Source organism: Onychomys torridus, chromosome 16 (assembly GCF_903995425.1).
Source record: "Onychomys torridus chromosome 16, mOncTor1.1, whole genome shotgun sequence".
Taxonomy (NCBI): Eukaryota; Metazoa; Chordata; class Mammalia; order Rodentia; family Cricetidae; genus Onychomys; species Onychomys torridus.
In genome coordinates this window covers 56,831,365-56,853,680 of record NC_050458.1, presented here as the reverse complement: position 1 = coordinate 56,853,680, position 22,316 = coordinate 56,831,365, and the positions used below count along the sequence as shown (strand labels likewise).

At 38.3% G+C, this 22,316-nt stretch overlaps 1 protein-coding gene across 1 annotated transcript in view; it reads right to left on the bottom strand.

Annotated features, from left to right (window-relative positions):
• Cntn1 (contactin 1) overlaps nt 1-22,035 on the bottom strand; it is a 311,527-nt gene extending 289,492 nt beyond the window's left edge. Inside the window, exon 1 of the mRNA XM_036207695.1 lies at nt 21,878-22,035. The gene's annotated coding sequence lies outside the window, so the exon portion shown is untranslated. The remainder of the gene's footprint in view (nt 1-21,877) is intronic.
• Nucleotides 22,036-22,316: the final 281 nt, after the last annotated feature.

The following is a 22,316-nucleotide window of genomic DNA, read 5'->3' as shown; positions in this document are numbered from 1 at the left end:
CCCATTTCATACTGTATCAATGGTGAGTGAAAAGGAAATCTTCCTAGCAAGCCCAAAAACCTGAGTTCAAGAAGGCCATTGACCTTCATCAAAGACCAGAGTCCAATCTGAAAATACTAGGAAAAACAAAGATAATTCTTATTTTGAATAATAAGACTTGACCAAAGTACCAAATACTAAGAAGACACATAACTTCCTAACAGGACACATGAGAATAAAGCAAAGAGGATTGGGTTGGACATTATACTGACATTTTACTTATTTTATCTATATATTGTATACAGCATTTAGTCTGTATTGCTCTTCAGTATTCTCTATAAAAACTAATTATCTTATTGTACCTGTTAAACACAAGGAACCTTAAAAATGCCACACCAAATGAATTGTGTATACACTATGTCCGTTACTCAAATGCCTTTGGTTTCTTGGTGAGAGGATAGCTATTCCACAGTAATAGAAGTATTAATTCGTTGAAATATGCCAAAATAAACCAGGAGTGCTCAATAACCCCATTCTTCATTCTAGATCTCTGTAATGCTAAGAGTCAGGACTCTCAATTCTTTACAATCACAAGTGAATTTTATGAATGAAAAACAATGCTGCTTTACAGCCCATCAGTCAACATGTTTTACACAGAACTCTCTAAAATCCATTATTAAAACACATTGAGAGGAGTTCTGATTTGATACAGAAGGAATCATCCTCCATTAACACCCATCAATAAGAGCACTTGCCCTACCTCAGACCCATGCCATTTATATAAATGAAATAGACACATGAGAACAAAAGATCCATGGCAACTAGTACTGGAAATAATAAATCCACTTACAAATAGTAGTGTCAAGTGAAAGGACATTGCAAGCAATTTCAATGACAAGTATTCCCTGGGTGAGATAAAAATCCTCCTGAGGAATTTTAATCCTCTGGTGAAACAAATAACTAGTTAGCACCATTTCTGAAGAATACAATTGTTTCTGAATGCTACAAAAATGACCTGTGCTGTGCCTATTCCTCTGCAAGGCGTTTCTGTGAAAAATGGTGACTCTAAATGGAAAAGGGAAATAATAAACAAACAAGTGTAACATTGATCAAAGTCACTGCATGTCCATGACACCGTGTGGCTGCTCCAAATATGCTCTCAGCAAAGTATCAGAAAATAAATTTTTATGGCAAATATATACAGAGGTTCTCTGAGCATGTTTCATGGTGACAAAAACATTTGGGTTAATAGCAATAGTGTGTCTTCCTCTTTAGAACTAGTTACTTTACCAAAGTAAAAGTAAGACAAGAAAACACTCTTCATTTGGTCATAGACACAGTGAGCTCCAGAAAAATATCATTATATAAATACATATATATTATATATTAATATTTTAAATTTATAAAATATCTCTTAAATCCTCTTTTCAGCAGTTTAGTAATGTTGGGACTGCTCTATATGCTCTTATAATAACTAGGCTTGTATGCCAACAGGAGACCATATTAATCATAAAATAAAGATAGTGGTGACCTCAGCTAAAGCCAGTGATGAACTTCTCTATAACTTCAAAAATGGTGTGTCTGTCTTAGCACAAAGCAAGCTCTCAAGAAGCTATGTTAAAAAAAAAAAAAAGATCAGTCAGCACATAATTCTCTTTACTAATCACTGAACAAACTTTTATCAGTTACTTACAATGCATCTTCCAGCAAAAGCAAGTCAACAATGAGAATATTACAGTATATTAAAAAGGGGTGATGTGGAAGGTTTGGGTCTGGTAATTGTGTGGCAAGTTTTCCTATCATTAATAGTCAAAACATGCTTTTTTCATGCCAGGGTTCGACTTCTTTAAATTTGTAAAATTGCAAAATGACTTGCATAGCAATAGTCTCTGTTTTGCTTCATTAAATCCTCAGAAAACACTTTATAAAATCTGATTAAATTATGCCCTTACTTGGAATGACTGCTGCACAGGGAGACTTTTCTGCATCTCCATCTTCTCTTCCCTAGTCACGGGTCTTGCTACCATATGATGGATGCTCCAATGTATATCAGATACATTTCTGTTGTTTCAACTAGCAACGCTTGTTCTTTGCTTCCACCTATAGTAACTCTTTGTGCACCAAACCATTTGTCAAGCTTTAGCTTTCATTAGCATCCACCTTGCTCTGGTTCCTAATCACAGATGCAATGTGCTGAGTTGCCTCAAGTTCTTGCCACCACAGCCCCACTGTCAAAGTGGAATGTTCCTCCTTATTGAAGTTGTCACAGCAACAAATAATAAGTAAGTGATAGAGAAAATTGGTCTCCAAGAAGTAGACGTTTGCTGTGGTCACCCTGACTATGTGGTTCTTAGGTCTTTGGAACTAGTTTGTAGGAGGAATGGGGAAGAGTATGGAATTCAGGGAGAGAAAAGCCTTTAAGTGCTGTCTGTAGAGCTTAATGGACTATTCTGGCTGGGGCTTGAAAGACAAGAATGCTGAGAGAAATACAGGAGCTCTAGTTGATGAGGTTTCAGAGAACAATGATTCTATTAAAAGTTGAGGTAGGAGCCATTCACGTGCCATTTTAGTAAAGGATATGGCTTCTTCCTATGTATGTCCTGGGAAGTTGAATGAGGTTGAATTTAAAGATAATTGACTAATTTGATTGGTGTAGGAAATTTTAAGACAGGATAGCATTCACTGTTTCCATTCAGATCTAGGGTGAGAGAAAGAAAAGGGTAGGGCAGTAAGGTAAGGAAAATGCTGGGAGGATTAGCATTTCAGATATCAAGACATTCCAGAACCACAGTGTAGCTTGCTACACTCATGCTGTCTCAAAAATATAGCTGCCTAAACAATATTGTTATAAGTATAAAACACATGTTAAGATAGAAGGGAGAAATCTCATGAGGCCCAACCCATAAACAAAGAGCTACAGGTAACTAAGGAATTCTGAGAGTGGGAGAAACACTCTTCCCTAGGGGTGAGACCCTTATTTGATTAACCTATACCAAATAATCACGCCCGAAATCATATACATACAAATAACACTAAACAAAATGAGCAGGTTGTATTTATATATTTAGGCATAACAACTAAAGAAAAAGAAGCATGATTTCAAGAGGGAATAAAGGGGTATTCCATGGGAAAGAGCAGAGTGAGGAAAGAGAAGGGAGAAATGATTTAATAATAGTTCAATTTATTAATTTAAAGAGAATTAGTAATAATAAAATAATTAATAAATTTAAGCACACACACAAAAGGAAAGAAAAAGTTAGCTGAACCAAGCATTCATTGTTCTCTGGTTCATCACAGCAAATGCAAGGCACTAGATCCCTTAAATTCCTACAACCATGGCTTCTCTACAGAAGACTGTACACTGGAACTGTGAGAAAAATAAACCCTTTCTTACTTAAGATGCTTCTGCTAGAGTATTTTGTCATAGTAACAAGACAAGTGGCTACTACAATGGGGAAAAAGTATCTGTTAAGAAAAAATCATCTTTGCTAGCAATTTGGCTCTATAATGGTGTTTTTGAGAAATGTTATCTGATATGTTCAAAAGCACATGTTGAATTGTGTTCTTATAACAATATTTTTAAAATTTAATAGTTTTAGTATTTAAAAAATATATTGGAAGTAATTCAAAGATCTAACAATAGGCTATAAGTATATATATATACTTATATATATATATATATATATATATATATATATATATATATATATATATGAGATAGTATGCAAATGCTAAAGCATAAGGCATCATTTTGGACAAAAGCTTGTAGAAATATAAAATTTTCCAGGATAAAAATGCCTCAGACTATTACAAACAGTGTATGGTTTTGATAGTAATAATACATTCTAAACTTATGCAGAAAATCCATATGAAATATTCCAAAGATGTCACTAACAGCTTTTATGGGAGGACTTAAATGAATTAAAAGAGTCATCATTAAAGAACATAACTGAGTTTATTATTTTTATTTCCTTTCTTGTTGCTGTGATAAAATACCTTGACAAAAAGCAGCTTAAGAGGGGGAAGGGATTAATTTGGCTCACACTTACAGATTATAGTCCATCATTACAGAAAGTCATAATGGCAGGATTAAGCAGCTATTCCTATTGCATCCATAGTAGAGAGTAGAGAGCAATGGATTAATGCATGCTTGATAGTGCTCAGCATGCTCTCTCCATTTTAAAACCATCCAGGAGACCCTATCTTGGCCAAGGTGTCATTCACAGAGGGTAGGTGCGATGGCTAACCTTGGTTGTCAACTTGAGAACATCAGCAGTCAAGTAGAATCCTAGCAACTGGGCACTCTTGTGAGGTATTTTCTTATTCAGATTATTGGAAAGATGGGACCTCCAACCCCTTAGTATGCTTCATAATTTGTGGTGGCCACTCACATTAAAGAATTGGGGAGACAAAAATTTTGCTTTTTGCCTGTTTGCCCTTACTCTCTTTGGAAAGTTTTCCTCTATTCCTTTGCCAGTGTTAGAATCAACGTCTTTGGGATTTCAATGTAGACCAAAGATCAGTAGCTCTCCGGGAATCCTTCAGGGCTAGATTGAGACAGCTGAGACATCCTGCCTATCAGTCAACATGAACAAATCAATTATATTTCTATTCTAACACCTGAGTTAGAAACCAAACTGAGGAAGTTATAATACTTAAAATAGAAGAAAGCAAACACCCAACAATAAATTTAACAGAAGACATACAATGTCTTCACACAAAAAACTTAAAACATCATTAAGAGAAATTTTAAGACTTGGGCTGGCAAGATAGCTCAACATATAAAGGTCTTACCACCAAGGCTGATAACATGTATTGAATCCTCAGTACCTACATGATGGAAAGAGAAAAACAACTCTATAACTACCACACATACAGTCTGGCACACATAGGCACACATACTTGCCCATGCACGTACAAACACATGCACACATACACAAATAGGTAAATAAATAAATAAATGAATGTTAATTTTTAAAAATGTATGACTAAATTGAAAAATAGGCCACAGTCACAACTGAAAGACCAAAATTATTTTAAGTACCAATTATGTTCAAATTGATTTATGAATTCAATGCCATTCTAAATCAGATTACACCAAAAATTTAATAGCAATTAATAACCTGACTTTCATATTTACATAGACAAATGATGAAGCTGGAGAATCCACTCTAGCAGTTGGGAGTCTATGTTAGTCCACAGTAATTTATATACTCAATGTATTGGCACAAGATCAAGTAAAATAGTCAAGCAGAATAGAAAAGTCTCAAAGAGGATATTACTACCTAAAGGCACTTGGTTTGTGGCAATGGTAATACCACTAAATGGGGCAAAAGATAATAATAAAGGGCTCCAGAGCTAGTTTTTCTCTTAAAAATAAGGAAGCCAAATGCAAACTACACAAAAATATCAATTCCAGGTGAGATGAAGTACAATACAGTATTTAAAAACAACATAGATAAATAACTTCTGGCTTTGTAATGAAGATTTATTAAAGAAGACATCAATTGAGGAACTCATTGAAATGGAGGATATCTCTTGAGAAAATACTGAGGGTGCTAAATAAAATCAGAGATTTAAAGATGACATTTTCTAGTATTCTCACAGAGGATGAAATTAGAATATATAAGTGATATCCTTTGAAATAATATGTAGCAAGCAGATAATGCAATAACAAAATAGCTAAAAACTTTTAAAAAAAGAGAACCTAGGGCAGGGTATCCAGAAGAGCAAAACCAAAAGGGGACTTCTACAAGATATTAATGAAAAATACAAATTTAAACATACTTAGATGTTCACCTACTCAATAGACTGACTTAAGATTAATATTAATCTATTAATGCCTAGTGTTGGCCAAGTAAAGAAATCTCATTTTGTATTGGAAATTTTAGCATGGCCATTTGGAAAAAAAAAAAAAAACTAGCAATTTCTACTAAAATTTGAGCCAAACATAGCATGTGCCTGCAGTTTTAATAATGGAAATACATAACCCAATAAAACCGCACAATTCATATTGAGATCAGCCGTGCCCTGCTCTAAGTCACTCTGTATTGTCTGAAACTGGTTCTTCAGGCTGTGATTTGCCCTATGTGACTTCATTTTACAAGCACTGTCTGGCTACATTTTGAGTGCACATACAGAGATGCAGGGTGTCTCTATGCCCTTCTGAGCACTTGGGCATGGCCACCTGTGTCCAGAACCACCACAAGGTACACACTGAGAGATTATTTTCCTGAAAGTACATAGGTACCAATTTATACATTTATCAAAGTAGACTGGGCCAAGATGGTAGTTTGAGCATGACCTGTATAAATTCACATATTTGAATGCTTAGTCCTCAGTTAATGAAACTATTTGGAAAGGATTAAAAGATGTGGCCTTGTGGGAGGAGGTCTGTCACTGTGTGTGGACTTTGAAATTTCCAAAGTCCATGTTAGGCTTATTGCTCTTCCTCTCTGCCTGTTGGCCTGTGGATCAGATGAACGCTTTCAGGTTAACGCTCTAGCAGCGTGCCTGCCTACCTGCAGCCATGTTTCCTGCCATGATGATCACAGAGCAACCCTCTGAAACTGTAGGCAAGCCCTCCCCACCCATGAAATGCCTTCTTCTAGAAGTTGTCTTGGTCATGGTGTTTCTTCACAGTAATAGAACAGTAGCTAAAGCTGGCCATGTGAATACATAAGGCACTAAAATCATACTAGAAAAATCAGACCTGAGAACTTATGGAACACACCACACTCAAGAGGGGTATAACACTGTTACCTGGACACAGCATAGGTAGGTGGCCACCTAACACTGGCATTGACAGCCCTTATTGACCAGTCATCTAACCACCTGGTGTGTGAGCCAAGGATTCAGGAGGCAGACAACTTTTGACTGTCCCAAGGGCTTCAGCTCAGTTTACTTCCCACGGTTAAAATGGCCTGTGTGACTTGCTGTATCTGTTCCTAGCTGAGTCATGGACCTTGCTTTCCTGGTATCCAAACTCCTGCTTCTCACCCCTGCAACTTCACTCAAACCTCAGGCCCACCTCGACACTACAGCCCTGTGGCTGAGCTCCCAGGCATCTCCAGTCGTTTGTCCATACACAGGGGGCTACCCCTGTGACCGCTTTCAACTGTCTAACCCTGTCACTGGTCAGTCCTTTCTGAACTTCACTATGGCTTCTTTAACCCTTTCAGAGCCATTCTAAAACCAACATGTATACAAACATATAGATACAATGGCTGTGATGTGTGATCTAAGAGCTGATACTAGTAGTTAAGAGTACAAGAACTTGTGTGTTCTAGTGGCCATCTAGTAAGGGAAATGGGGACGACTTGGCAAAATGGAGCCATAAAAATGAACACTTTCTAAATATGTATTGTTATTCAATATAAATTCTGTCATTGTGGAACGACGCAAGCATGCCTATTTCTGACATAACATACTCTAATCACCCTGGCCTAATTAGGTTTCTGTTACTGCCTTAAAACCATGCAAAAGCAACATGGGGACAAAAAGGTTTATGTGGCCTACAATCCATTATAAATGGATGCTGAGGCAGGAGCTCAAAGCAGGAAGTACAAAGGAAAACTGTGGACTGCCATCTTTGATTGAGATAGTGTGTACCCCAATAAACTTATCTGGGGGTCAGAAAACAGGACATCCACTATATTAAACATAGAGGTTAGGCAGTAGTAGCACACACCTTTAATCCTAACATTACAGAGGCAGAGATCCATCCAGATCTCTGTGAGTTCAAGGCCACACTGGAAACAGCCAGGCATGGTGACACACACCTTTAATCCCAGCACTTGAGATCTCATGTCTTTGCTTGGGAAAGACACACACCTTTAATCCCAGGAAGTGATGGCAGGAAGCAGAATGGTATATAGGGCTTGAGGACCAGGAACTAGAGTCTTTTTAGCTTTTAGGCATTTAGCAGCAGTTCAGCTGAGATCCATTTGTGTGAGGACTCAGAGGCTTCCACTTTGAGGAAACAGGATTAGCTGAGAAGTTGGCAAGGTGAGGATAGCTGTGGCTTGTTCTGCTTCTCTGATCTTTCAGCATTCACCCCAATACCTGTCACGTGGTTTGTTTTTATTAATAAGACATTTTAAGATTCATGTTACAGCCATCCTTACTCTCCCTTGCTCAGCTACCTTCCTTATAGAACCTAAACCAGCTTCCCAGTGTTGGCACCACTCATGGTAGGCTGAATCCTCTTACACCAATTAGAAATTAAGAAAATGACCCACAGATATACCCACAGGTCAATCCAATTGAGGTAATTCCTCAACTTGAGTTCCCTCTTTCTACGTACATTAATTTGACAAATTGACAATTGAAGCTATGGTGAGCCTGTATATTAGAAAAGACATGTACAATAATGAACTTTTATAATACAACTATTAGTAATAACACAAAGCTGGAACAAATCATATCTTCAACAATGGAATAAATAGATATACTTATGGTATTTGTACAATAAAATTTTGTAAACACAAAAATAGAAACTATCATTACAAATTGAAACTCTGTTCAAGGAAATTTAAAAAAAAAATAATTGTTACCCAACAAAGTAAACATTTCCTGAGTCTGTTCTTACAGATGTCAAGATTCTTCAAAACCATCCCACCATCTTAAAAGTCAAGAGACAGCTCAGTTGGTACACAACATGAAGACTTGAGTTCAAATGCTAGAATCCACATGAAAACTAGCCAGCAACAGAAACCAACGAAACAAAGCACCCACCAAAGATAAGACCAGATATTAGTACCTAGAATTACAATCTTACCAAACCCGGATGCCTAGACACTGCCGTAAAAACACAATAACAGTCAGGACAATATAGTCACAAAAGAGCCCAGCAACCCTACCACAGTAGGCCCCTATAACTGCAACATTGCTGAAGCATAAGATGGGGACCTTAAAGTAGCTTTTATGAATATGATAGAGGTTCTTAAAGAGGAAATGAACAAATTCATTAAAGAAATCTATGAAAACACAAACAGTAAAAGGAAATAAATAGAACATTTCAAAATATGAAAAGTGGAAATAGAATCAATAAAGAAAATCCAAACTGAGAGAAATCTGGAAATGGAAATTTTAAGAATTCAAACAAGATCCTCAGAGGCAAGCCCCACCAATAGAATACAAGAGATGGAAGAGAGAATCTCTGGAGTTGAAGGTACAATAGAAGAAATGGATACATCAGTCAAAGAAAATGTTGAATCTAAAAACATCTAGACACAACACATCTGGAAATCTGGGACACTCTGAAAAAAGAAACAAATCAACAATTAATAGGAATAGAAGAAGGAGACAAAAACTAGGTCAAAGGCACAGAAAATACTCTCAACAAAATCATAGAAAAATAAACTTCCATAACCTAAAGAAGAAAATTCCTGTCAAGGTACAAAAAACATACAGAACACCAAATAGACTAGACCAGAAAAGAAGTTTCCCTCAACATTAATAATACAAACACTAACTGTACAGAACAAAGAAATAATATTAAAAGCTCAAGGAAAAAGCATCAAGTAACATACAAAGGCAGATGAATTAGAATACCATCTGACTTTTCAATGGGGACTCTTAAAGCCAGAAGGGCCTGGAAAGATGTTTTCTAAAATCTAATACATCATAGAAACTAGCCCAGACTACTATACCCAACAAAACTTTCAATCACAATATATGAAAAAAAAAAAAAAGAGAGTCCAGGATAAAACTTAATTTAAACAATAAGTATCTACAAATCATACACTATAGAAGGCACTAGGAAGAAAAGTTCTACCTGAAGAGGTTAATCACATGCAAGGGAAAAAAAAAGAATAAGTAATCTCAGCCCAGGAAATCAAAAGAGGGGAAAATAAAAACCACATCATAAAAGCAAAGTAGCAAAAATCAACAAACATTGCTCATTGATGACTCTCAGCATCAATGGTCTCAATTCCCCAATAAAATGACACAGACTAACAGAATGGATGGAAAAACAGAACCTATTCTTCTACTGCATCCAAGAAACATACCTTAACATCAAGAATAGACAGTACCTCAGGGTAAAAGAATGCAAAAAGATATTCCAAGGAAATGGAATTAAGAAGCAAGCCAGTATACCAATTTTAATATATGACAAACAGAATTCAAACAAAAACTAAGAAGAGATGGAGAATGACACTACATACTCAACAAAGGGAATATCTACCAAGAAGACACATTAATTCTTAACATCTACGCACCAAGCACAAGGGTACCCAAGTTCACAAAAGAAACACTACTACAACTTAAATCACATATTGACCCTCACATACTGATAGTGGATGATTTCAATACCCCATTCTAAATAAGACAAGTCACCTAGACAATACAATGGCCAAATATATCAGGAAGACAGAGTCTTAGCTTGACAATTCTCTTCACCAAATGAACCTCTAGTATAGAGAATGGGTTATATATAATCAAATTGTTGGCCAAAGAGATCCCATGGGAACCCCCAAACAACCCAGGCTGTTGCAAAGGCTATAGACTACTCTTTACAAACTGACAGCAAGGCCACATTGCTAAAGACAAGACCTACACAACTCATTGAACATGGAGAAGTTGATCTGCTGCTGACACAGAACCTTCAACCCTACATTCTAGCATCTTTGGCACTCTACATGCTACCAAAATAGCAACTTAAGCCAACCCAGCTGCAAACCCTTTAATCTACAATAGTGTCTTGCCTGCAAGATAAAGAAGTGCAATGATGACACAGAGCTTGTGGTAGTAACCAACCAATATCTGATTCGATTTGAGGTCCACTCCATGAAATGGAACCCTTACTCAACCCTACTTGGGTAACCAAGATCCTGAGACTAGATAGTCCAAGGGTCTAGGGGCAAACCAAATATTACTGATCTACAAAAGGAATGGCCAATAAAATGACTCCTGACCACATTCTTTGTATTCATAGATCAGTGCCTTGATCAGCCATCATCAAAGAAGCTTCTTCCTGCAGCAGATGGGAACAAATAAAGAGATCCACAACAAGGAAATATTCAGAGAGTGGAAGACTTTGGAACACTCAGCACTGAACAGGATGATTCCATCAATCACCCTCCTCACCAGGGGGCTTAGAGAACTCTGTGAAAGAGGCAGAAAGATTTCAAGAGCCAGAGGGGATGGAGGACAACAAACTTCTCAACACAGGGAGACCAACATACATGACACAATTACTACCAACACACATACTCACAGAGACTCGTAGCATGCACAGAGCCAGCCAGCAAAGGTTTGCAGCAGACGTGGTCCTAGAGCTGAAAGAAGTGGACCATCTCTAGCCCAAAAGGAATCTCTGATTAATAACCACTTGCGAATGAAAATCTAGTTTTCTCCAAGTCTCACTGGGGAAACAAACTAATCTTAAGGGCAGGCTGCATGCCCAATAGTAGATAGCCAATAGCATATTTCAAGGTTCTTTGTCTTATAATAATGTGCCAGACTTCTTTATTTTTGTTTCATATATATTATTAATATAAGTAGATATTAACATATAATATATATAAAACCCTGCAGCTTTTGCATATTTATTGTGGCTTCCAGTTTTATGGTTTATGAGAATCCTAAATATGCAACGGAACGCGTCTTTGCATTTAGATCTATTTCTTCTGCAGTTTCTTGGGTTCTTTTCCTTCTGTTTTGCTCATTTTGTCCTATTCTGATTTGTTTTTGCTTTATTTTATTTTATTATTATCCCTTCAATACCTGTTTACTTTCAAACATGAGGCATACAGGACCTGGATCCAGATGGGTAGGGAGGTGGGCATGAACTGGGAAGAGTCCAGGGAGGGGAAACTGTAATCAGGATATATTGTATAAAAAAAATCTATTTTCAATAAAAGAACATTGAACATGGTTTTGCAGAATACATTAATGTGTACTTTAGTAGAAGTAGATATCATGCTCATCATCATTCAACCTACATATGCTCAAATATCTAAATTAGCCACAAGAAACTGGGTTAGTTTTCTAGTAACCAGAGTTATAATAATCCTAAAACAACATCTGAAGGCCTAAATTGAATCAAACCATTACTCATTTAAAATATTTTCAATTAAAATGCATTGCATCTGATGTATAAAAATATTGTACACTGGCATTTTCTGATATAAAACTTGGTTATATTAAACAATTTGATGTTCAGACTGAAATATTATACTGTTCATAACATCTTAGCAGGCATCCTGACAGCTGGAGATACAGATCTGCATTTTCTGTAACCATGACAATTAAATGTGGTCAGATTACAGCCTTAGGATAGAATTAGTGCTAATGTTTTGTGGTGGTGGGAAGGAAAATTAGGTCAGAAAGTCATAAAATTCTGATGTTTGAATCAAAATTATAATAATAAATATTTAAATGATACATTGTAAATAACTAATTTATATTTGGAAAATAGCACCATGTAAATCACTTAGAGTGGAAGACCTTTTTGTTTATGAGCTATCTATGAATAAAATAGTTGAAAATTAGAATGATTTAATTCCTTGTGTTAACACAATATTTTTGAGCACGGGCATAGGTTCTATATACCATGACTCACAGAACACTAAAGCCTACTGTTCTTGTAAGGACTGGGCACATACTAACATGAGGATTAAAAACTGGAGCATTGTTCAGGCTGGTTAGCATCAAACAATAAAGAGACCCTGTCTGAAACAGGGTAGAAGCTTAGGACCCTTGAGGTTGTCCTCTGACCTCATAATGCATCCATTGCATGTCCACATCTACACTAAGACACACATGCACATGATTATCAAACACACACAACAAAGCTGTGGAGTCTGGATGCAGAATCTCATTTTTGTAAAGTATTTGCTCTAATTTCCTGACTTACACAATAGGGTGATATATGTTTAAAGCCATCTTCTCTGTATTTGTAAAGTACTGAGATGCCACATGCAACATATTTTAAACAATCATTTAAACTGTGATGTTCAATAAGTGATTATTATTAATAAGTGAATGGAAATTATAGAGATGATACATTTGCAAACTGGACAGAAAATAATTCATATATCCCAACATGTTGAATTTCCAGAGAGGGTAGAGTTGCTGTTCTAAGTACCATCATTTTTAAATGAATTTCTTTTTCACTATTTTTCTTAGTTCCCACTTCCCCCTAAAATTTGATTTTTGACTTGATTCCTATAAATCACTGTATAGAATTTCATGGTTAGCAAAACTTAAAAGTAAACTTGAGCCTCTCTTCTTAAGAATAGTCCCAAAATTTATTTCAATAACTTAAGTTAAAAGAGAAGGAAAAGAATATTGTTCTTTCACAAACAATAAAAAGAAGTACACTCTGAAATAAATTATAGGAGTAAAATGGTGTGTGTTTGTTTGTGTGTGTGTGTGTGTGTGTATTAAACAACAAGCAATTAAATGAATGCAAAAGTTTAACATATATTTAGGATGAAAACTTAATTTTTCAAAGAACTGTGGAAAGTAGATATACTTATTGATGGGATTTATTGATGAAATGAAGGTGTAGTGCATGGCTCAGAACTTTCAATGGATCGTTAAAACCAAGATCAATGGCCTTATCCTGACAAGGCATTCAGAGCCTCTCTATGGTAAGCCTAGCACACACACTGGGTGCGAGTAATATTAGTTCTTTCTTGTTTATCTCACTAACATTTGAGTTCAGGTAACTTACTTATTTCTCTGACTTTACCCATAAATGCAAATGACCACACTTTTTAACTTGTTTTTGAGATTATACTTACATCATTTATCCTTCCCTCTCATCCCTCAGAACCCTCCTGTTACACGACTTTACTTTCATCCAAATTCATGGCCTCTTTTTTCATTGAATGCTGTTACATTTATATATGAGTATGTATATGCATGTATATTCCTAATTAGAACCTGCTCAATCTGTGTAATATTATTCATATATACATTTTCAAGGATAACCATTTGGTATTAGATAATCAATTGGTAGCTCTTCCCTGAAGAAAACTATTAGTCCCGCTCTAAGCATTAGTTACCTATAGTTTTTTTATATGCTGAGGCATTTTGAGGTAACTGTCAAAACCCTTGAGGGGATCTGATAATGCCATCTTCATAAGAGAGTATGCTAAGGAGAACAATGTAAGATATCAGAGATGACAGTGGAAAATTTTAATTAAGCAGAGAAAATGATAATTATTTTTGTCAATATTTAATCCCAGCCAAATGAATTTATAGGTCTATAGTATCCATGCATCTACAAATGTATCCTACCTTCTGAAACACAAGATTGTTTAAAAGAAGTTAACGTAGTGACAATTGTAGAATTATCATAACCTAGGCAAGGATTTTCATTACAAAATGGAATTACAAAAATCTTCATTAAAAATCTTTTATCTATCTTGCATAAACCACAAAATCAGGATATTAAATTTGAAATATTATTAAAAACCACCATGGCATGTAGTTTTTATTTGTTGCCTTTTCAAGGCAAAGATGAATATTTCATTTAATGAAATTATAAAAACCGATTCAGACATATCCTCCTCCTAGTACTCATGTCTTCAGAAATACTTACAAAATATAAAACATGTGAGGGCCTTGTGGGACACATGGAAGATTTAGTAATGGTCTCTGTTCTTCAAGGCATACACAGTAGATTTTTGAGAAAACAATTGATTACAATACAGTGCTAGGTTCTGGTTGCTAGCCACTGATTGGGAGACTCTGAATAGGGGCTAAAATCACAAGGTTTGAACTCTAAACAACAAGTCTAGAAAAGATAGAGCACAACTGTAGACATGGGGGCTTAGACAGACCATCTGAAAGACCAACAAGAAAACAGTGACTTATGTTGGAGACTAGAACACATCAGAAGATGGGAGAAAAGAGAAAGCATGAATGGTAGGAGATGAGGCAGGGGAGTGATCTGGGTGTGGTCAGCAACTAGAGACAGAAGAGATCCCAATGAGTGATAAATGAATTTGAAAAACTTAATAAGGACTGCTAACAAATGACTTCAAGTAAAATAAAGAGAACCGTAGAAAAGAAAAGGGGAGACCCCATCAACAGACCGTCAGCCTAGAGATCTCATTATGAAATTTGCTTCGTTAAAACAAGATGGGGATGTGAGGTGGAAAAATGAGCTTGACATAAAGGAGATGATGAAAAGAAGACCAGAGAAGGATTCCCTGAACACTGAACATCTTTAAACACACACACACACACATACACACACACACACACACACACACACACACACACACACACACACACACTAAACAAAATGTTAGAAAGATTAAGTGATATACTGGTTACACAGTTATTACCTGGTTGGAGTTAACTGGTTGGGGTTTACTATCATACAATATATAGTTCTTAATATCTCTAAGAGAACAGGTTGAGGACCAGGTAAACCAACACATATAAATAATGAAAAGTGACCAATCAGAAGCATTTATAAAGAGGCCACAAAACAGTACAAGAAAGGCACGACACACTCAGGTCTACATCAAAGCACAGGGCTGAGCAATTATCCAGTGAATTAAGGACCATCTGGATAATCCTAGAAGAAACAGATTTAGTGCTTGAGTCATTCAGATAATTGTGCAAACAGTGTGCCCTGCTCTGGCTGAGTAACCTGGTCATTAATATCTTCTGTTGTACATTTTGCCCTGTGGTATTTTTGGAATGGACAATGGAGGCTCAGGAAGAATTAAGGAGCCATCTACTTACGGGAAGAACTACATGAAGAATAAAGTTTATCTTAATAGACTGATATTATATTATATGTGTCCCCAGGAGCCACTTCACATGAGGATACACATAAGATACACAGAAGTTCAACTTTGCTTTAGAGGACAAAAGAAGTTAGCAGTATGGCACTCATAAGCAAGCTTTCATATTCAGTTCTGTTAGGTGGCAGAAAGTTCTCTGAGCTTTGACACTATGTGAAGTAGCAGTGTGAATGAACTGATAAACATCAGTAAAATTATAAATGTCTGCATGTTAAAGCATGCTTCTAGAAAGGCACAGCAAATACCATCTGCAATCCCATCACTAAAGAGACTAACATAACAGGATCCCCACAAGTTCAGAGCCAGTCTGAACTATAATGGTGAGTTCAAAGTCAGTCTGTGTACAAAGTCAATCTCATTTCAAACCCCGCTGCTTGTACTCTGTCCCACCCCCCCCAATAAAACCAAAGGCAGCAATCAGGGGAAGAAACACTTTTGCAAATGTCCTATTATATCAGGATCATGTGAGTTCCTTGAGTCAACCCAGTTTCACAAATCAAGAAGCACAGGTACCCACTGAGTATGGTATTCCATGAACTCACCACAAAGCACAGAAAAACAAAAGAAAAGAACTCAATACATAAATTTTACCATAAAAATAGTCACCTTTAAAAGCCATAATACCAAGTGATAATGAATACAATGCATTGCCAAATTGAAGTAGCCATTGTCAGAACATAAATCTGTGCATGAGCTTTTAAGAAATGTCTGTCACTATCTGATACAAATATTTGTCTTCGCTAGTAACTTTCAATAAGTTATGATAAAGAAATGACTATAAATGCAGAACATGTGTATTTACATTTAATTCCTTAACTAGGAAAATCTGAAAACACTAATGACACTATATTAAAGATTACTTGGGAACCATATGTACATCCTTGATAATAATGGTCAATGAAATCAATAAGTGCTTAGTGTCTGATGTGAAGAAAAAGTTAGTGTCCCTATACCCAATAGTCAAAGGTACAAATTGAAAATATCTATGCACACTGACAGTAATGAGAACAATGATAAACTAGGCATGGTGGCACATGCCTTTAACCCTAGCACTGGAGAGGCAGAGGCAGCCAGGTCTCCCTGAATTCAAGTCCAGCCTGCTCTGCACAGTAAGCACAGTGAAAAGAAACGGGAAAAATCATTTCTCTATTTTCTTTATTTCTAATTTTTTCCTTAGTGATTATTTAATTTCTTTTAATCAAATTTCTTTCCAATTTTGCCTGAAATTAAGTTCAACGACATAACCATAAATTTATAGACCTTTTAATATAATTTTACACAATAGGCTATCCATTCAACCATAGTGAACAATGCATCATCCTTCTGCTACATTGCCAGTGGCACACAACTCAATCCTCCTTAGAAGTTTGACCAAAACATGTCTTGCTACCAATTTAAAAATTTCAAAATAAAAGAGAATCAATAGTGCAAATCTCATACACAACATAGTTGGGTCATCTGTGGCATCTAGGATTAGAACTTCTATGCTGGCAGACTTATTGGCCACTGCACCAATCTAGGTTTATAACACCAGTGCATAATATACATTAGATATTAGATATACATTAGAATTTAGAATAAGAACAGATAAACCACTAAATAGATAGTGGATACTTCTAGATGAAAGGAAGACTGAAAAAGTATTAGCTACAAGCAAAATTGTCTGGAAAGTTATAGCCTCCATTACTAAAGACCAACTTAGGGCTGATGCCCATCAATAGGGATAGGCAAACAGTGATGTTCACTACCTACATTATCATTACAAATAATACTCTAACAGCTATTGCTTATGAATGATTACTGTGGCCCAAGTTCTGTCTTGAATGTTTTACATGCATTGTTGGAGTAAAGGTCACAAAAGCCTCTCCAGTGTTATTGTAGACCACATTGCTGGCATTCATATATTTGCATAATGAAGACTTTTCCCCACAGCCCACATTCTTAACCAGGACAGAATTCAGGACAACCAGGAGCATAATAGAAATGCAACTGTAGAAGGAAATATGTCATTTGAGTGCTTGGAAAAGAAAGCAAAAATAGGAGGGAAACCAAGAAAGGAGGCTTAGAGAAGTAAGAAAATTGGACAACAGATGATTGTGGTGTCTACAACCGAAATCTGGCAGAAGAGGGGAGAACCACAGGAGACAGCTGTCAGAAGAGAAGAACGATAGCCAGAATGCTAATAAACAAAAACCAACTGCTGCTCCTATTAAAAAAAAAAAAAAAAGGAGTTTACCAGTGACTTAGAGGGCATAGGTTCTAGGCTAAGATGCAGAGCATAGGTGATTTGCATGTAGAAAGGGTAGCATTTGACTAGAAACATCAAGAGATTAGATGGGTACATACAAGGCAAATGAGTTATTTATGGCAGAGAATGGAATATGTTGAAGGGTGTGTGTGTGGAGGGTGATGATACATATTCCATGGAAAATGCATCCAATTCACTGTGACTGGTATGGTGGGGACTAGAGTTGCAAGAGATGTGAAGAAAGAAATTAACATGGAGAATGTCCAAGGGACCAGTGATGACTTCATATTTGCACCAGGGGTAGGTGTAGTATGGTTAAGGCAATTACATGGAATGTTCTTACTTGTAGAAATCTAGTCTAGCTTCCACCCAATTCTCTACTTGGATGCATAGAGCACGAGAAAGAATATACGACACAAACAGAACTCTAGTCATCACCTGTGTTAGAAAACTGAATCATCCTGGGGGTAAGAATACAGAAACACCCTCACATCAGCCCTTAGTCATCATGGGAAGGATAATGGAGCCAGCATTCCCAAAAGTAGCTGTCAGTTCTGCTCTCTATTGACAAATAGATGAGCCTCAAATCCTTGCAGCACCTATGTGAGTAATGGGCCATGATGATAGGTTTTCAGGGAATACCTTTGAGCCCACTTAGAACTTTCAGCATGACAACTATAAAACAATATAGGTCATAATACCCCAGTTCTTTTTTTTTGTTTCCATGAGAATACACAGACCAAAGCAAAGACCACACAGGAACACTGTTTGCTGACTTCCTCTCTCTAGCTATTCAGCTACCTTTCTTTTATAGCTTAAGCCCTCCTGAGTAGGAATGGTGCTGCCCACAATGGGCTGGGTACTCCTGCATCAATCTCTAGCTAGTTCAGCTACCTTTCTTTTATAGTCTAAGTCACACAGAGTGTGGAAGGTGCTACCCACAATGGGTTGGTCACTTCTGCATCAATTAGAATTTAAGAAAACCCCAACAGACATTTCAACAAGAGGGTCTGAGTATAACAATTTCTCAATTGTGGTTCCCTCTTTCTAGATGACTGTAGTTTGTCAACTTGGGAAACTTAATTAGCACAAAAGTTTTTCAGAAAAGTATTTCTTTGTCTAGCTAGATAATAAAACAGATAGATACCTAAGGTTAATCAGCATAAGACTAAGTGTGATGAGATTTCCATATGTATCGTGTTCCAAGGAGACTCAAGCTATGGATTAAAAATGAATAGTATTTCTGCTATTCACAACCTATTATGTACCCATTCCCACAGTGAAAACATGCCCAAATTTTTTTGTTTTGTTTTGTTTTGTTGAGGCAAGATTTCACTGTATAGCCTTGATTGTCTTAGAACTCACACTGAAGACCAGGCTGGCCTCAAGTTCATAGAAATCTGTGGGAGCTCATTTTCAGGTTCTTTGTGGCTTTACCCAGCAGGTCTGCAGGGTAGGCTTTACCCAGGGAGGATGATTGGACCACAGGCCTGAGTGCAGGTGTCTGAGATGGTCTGCACTAGGCTGTGCTGGTGTGTGTGGAGGGGTGTCTTTTGCGCCACCCCTTGGCGGTTCTATAAATACCTAACACAGAAACATTAAGGCCCATTGGAATAGGTTCCAGGCCCTCTCAAGGCTATCCTGTATTTTCTATCTGCTTATCTCCACATTCTAATTCCTTCTATCTAATATTTCTTGCTGCTCATACTCAAGAAAACTCTGGGGAACCATGGGGTTGATGGGTAAACACCCTGCAGAAATCTAACTGGCTTTGTCTCCCAAGTGCTCCAATTAAAGGTGTGTGCCACTGCTACTTGGCCATGCACAGGCTTTTAAGAGAAGTTTCAGGATAAACCTAGGAGTCAACTCTGTTATCATTCCATGGAATACCATGAGACTAAAGTTCTAAGAGAATAAAACCCTCTAAAACTCAGATAGGCAGGCAGTTGGGGTAACAAAATTCACCACCACCAGCTCCTTCTGGTATATTAGAATAATATCTAGGAAACCAAAAATTAATTCTGAAAAAACCCATAAGCAACAAACTTACACATGAATAAATGAGTTACCCCAGCACACATCGTGGCTGATATCAACACTATTTAAATTTATTACAGGGACCAATAATTATGGAAACTGCAGAGTGTGTTGTCTAAGGAGAAGCTGCTGTGTGTGCATGCACAGCAGGCTTTGGGAAAAACAGAGCTGAAATTTGTGGAAGATTTTTAAGCACACTATTTGTTCCTTCTGAATCTCATTTTTTTCTGGTTTAAGACAATGGAAAGGTTATCATCAGGAAATACACAATCTTGGACAGTGAGTGATAAAAATAAATATATAGACATCTTTTTAAAAGGCCACAAGAAAAATATGTCCAAGGAATTATATCAAAACTACCTCCAATGGCCCTACTGGTACCACAAGCCTGCATCCTGAAAAGTGGGTGGGTCCTTTCCAGACCCCTCAGTGCAGCTAGCTATCAGTTACCACACAAACGCATTTAATTCCAAGTAAGCAAGATGCAAGCATGTGCACAACATTGTGCACCAATGAGTCAATAAAAGAGTGCAGATAAGTCATGTATTAATATGATGTATGCTACACTTCGGGCTGCAATGGTCGATACATACTATGATTCTGAAAAACGCGGGTAAGACCCAAGAATGCATTCAGAATAATTTTGGAATACAATTTTTGTGCATTGCAAAAAAATGTTATTCCATGTGGGGGTTTGTTACTCTGAGTTTCTCTTCCCTGGCTTTCCCCCACTAATGAAGAATTTGATTCTATTTCGCCCCTCCCACCCAGTGCTTGCCAATTGCTTCAGAAGGCCAAGGCAGCCCGCTCAGCAGCAAGGAAACCGGGCTGGCTGCGCAGGAGCTATATATAGCTCCACCTTGGAGATGTGCGTACACAGGCACACGTACAGATGCCCATGCTGGATTTGGCATGAAAAACGGGACAGCCAGAGATGGCTACACCTCTCTCTTGCTTCTCTCTCTCTCCCTCTCTCTCTCTCTCTCTCTCTCTCTCTCTCTCTCTCTCTCTCTCTCTCTCTTTCAGGAATTTTCCCAGAAGGGTGTCTGATTTCCCTGCAATTCTTCTCCCTACTGCTACCAGCAATCTGTTTCCAGCAGAAACCGGCACTGAGCCAACACCTAGTGCCCAAATGCGGTCACCCAGGGAGGATGCTTTGGGGGTCCATCCTGACAGTCATTTGACTAGATGAAGTGGTAGTTCCTGGTAGGAAACAGTGAAGCAGGCAGCAAGCTGCTTCTCTGCCCTGCCCAGTCCTCAGCACCTCGTGGAAGAGGGACCCTGGTTTTTCCTCAAACTAGATTAATCAGAAAATGCAGGGTTTCTCCGCAACCCGCACGCCCAAAGGGGACTAGTTCTTAGCCTGGGGACGCACCAGCCCCTGCCTCCCTTACTGCAAGCACTGGCAGCCAGCGCTGCACTGGAGGTACCCTGCAGGTGCGGGGGAGGGGAACAGGCGGCGCCTGGCATGCGGAGCAGTGGAGATGCAGAGAGGACCTGCGGTTCCGGCAGCTGGCACGTCTGCGCCCCCCAACCCCCAGCGACATCGACAGGGCAAACCCCAGGCCCGACCCTGCAGGCAGCCGCAGCGTCTACAAGGAAAGTTGCCCAGACGCGTTGCCCCCTCTCTCTGCAACCCTTCCCTGTGCGTCGCCCCGGCTCCAGCATCCTGATCACCCCCCTCCACCCCATCTTCTGATCTGGTGTCATCAGTGTTGCAGTGACAGCAACAGTGACCCTGGGAGCCGGGGTAACCAGGGCGGGGCAGGGTTTGGCTGGTGGCCTCTGGGAAGCACGCCTTCCCTGTGCTCTGCAGAAGGGCGAGCCTGCCTCCTACCTGTTCCCCACTCCTGTCGCCGCCGCGCTGCCTGGCCCTACAGCTTTCCCGCTCCCGCCGCAAACAGCTGGGAGCGCATCTCCACCGGCGCCACTCCTCGCCTAGGCGGAGCCCACCCTAGCTACTTGACAGCAGAAGCCGGGGCCTCAGAGTGCAGTTATTGGGGCCGCGGGGAAAGGGAGGCGGGGACCGGAGAGAAACCTGCACCTTTGATTGGACAGAGGAGATGTCATTCTCAACTCCAGGGTTTTCCTGGACTCTCTTAGCTCCTGAACCTTGTAAGTCCATGGTTCCAAATCCCTCTGCTTCTTGGTCAGAGGGCTTTAGAGGAGAGAAACTGCCTGAAGGACCCGTCATTAAAGCGGAGGTGGTGCTCGGCTTTAATATCAGCACTCGGGAAGCAGAGCCAGATGGATCTCTGTGAGTTCAAGGCCAGCCT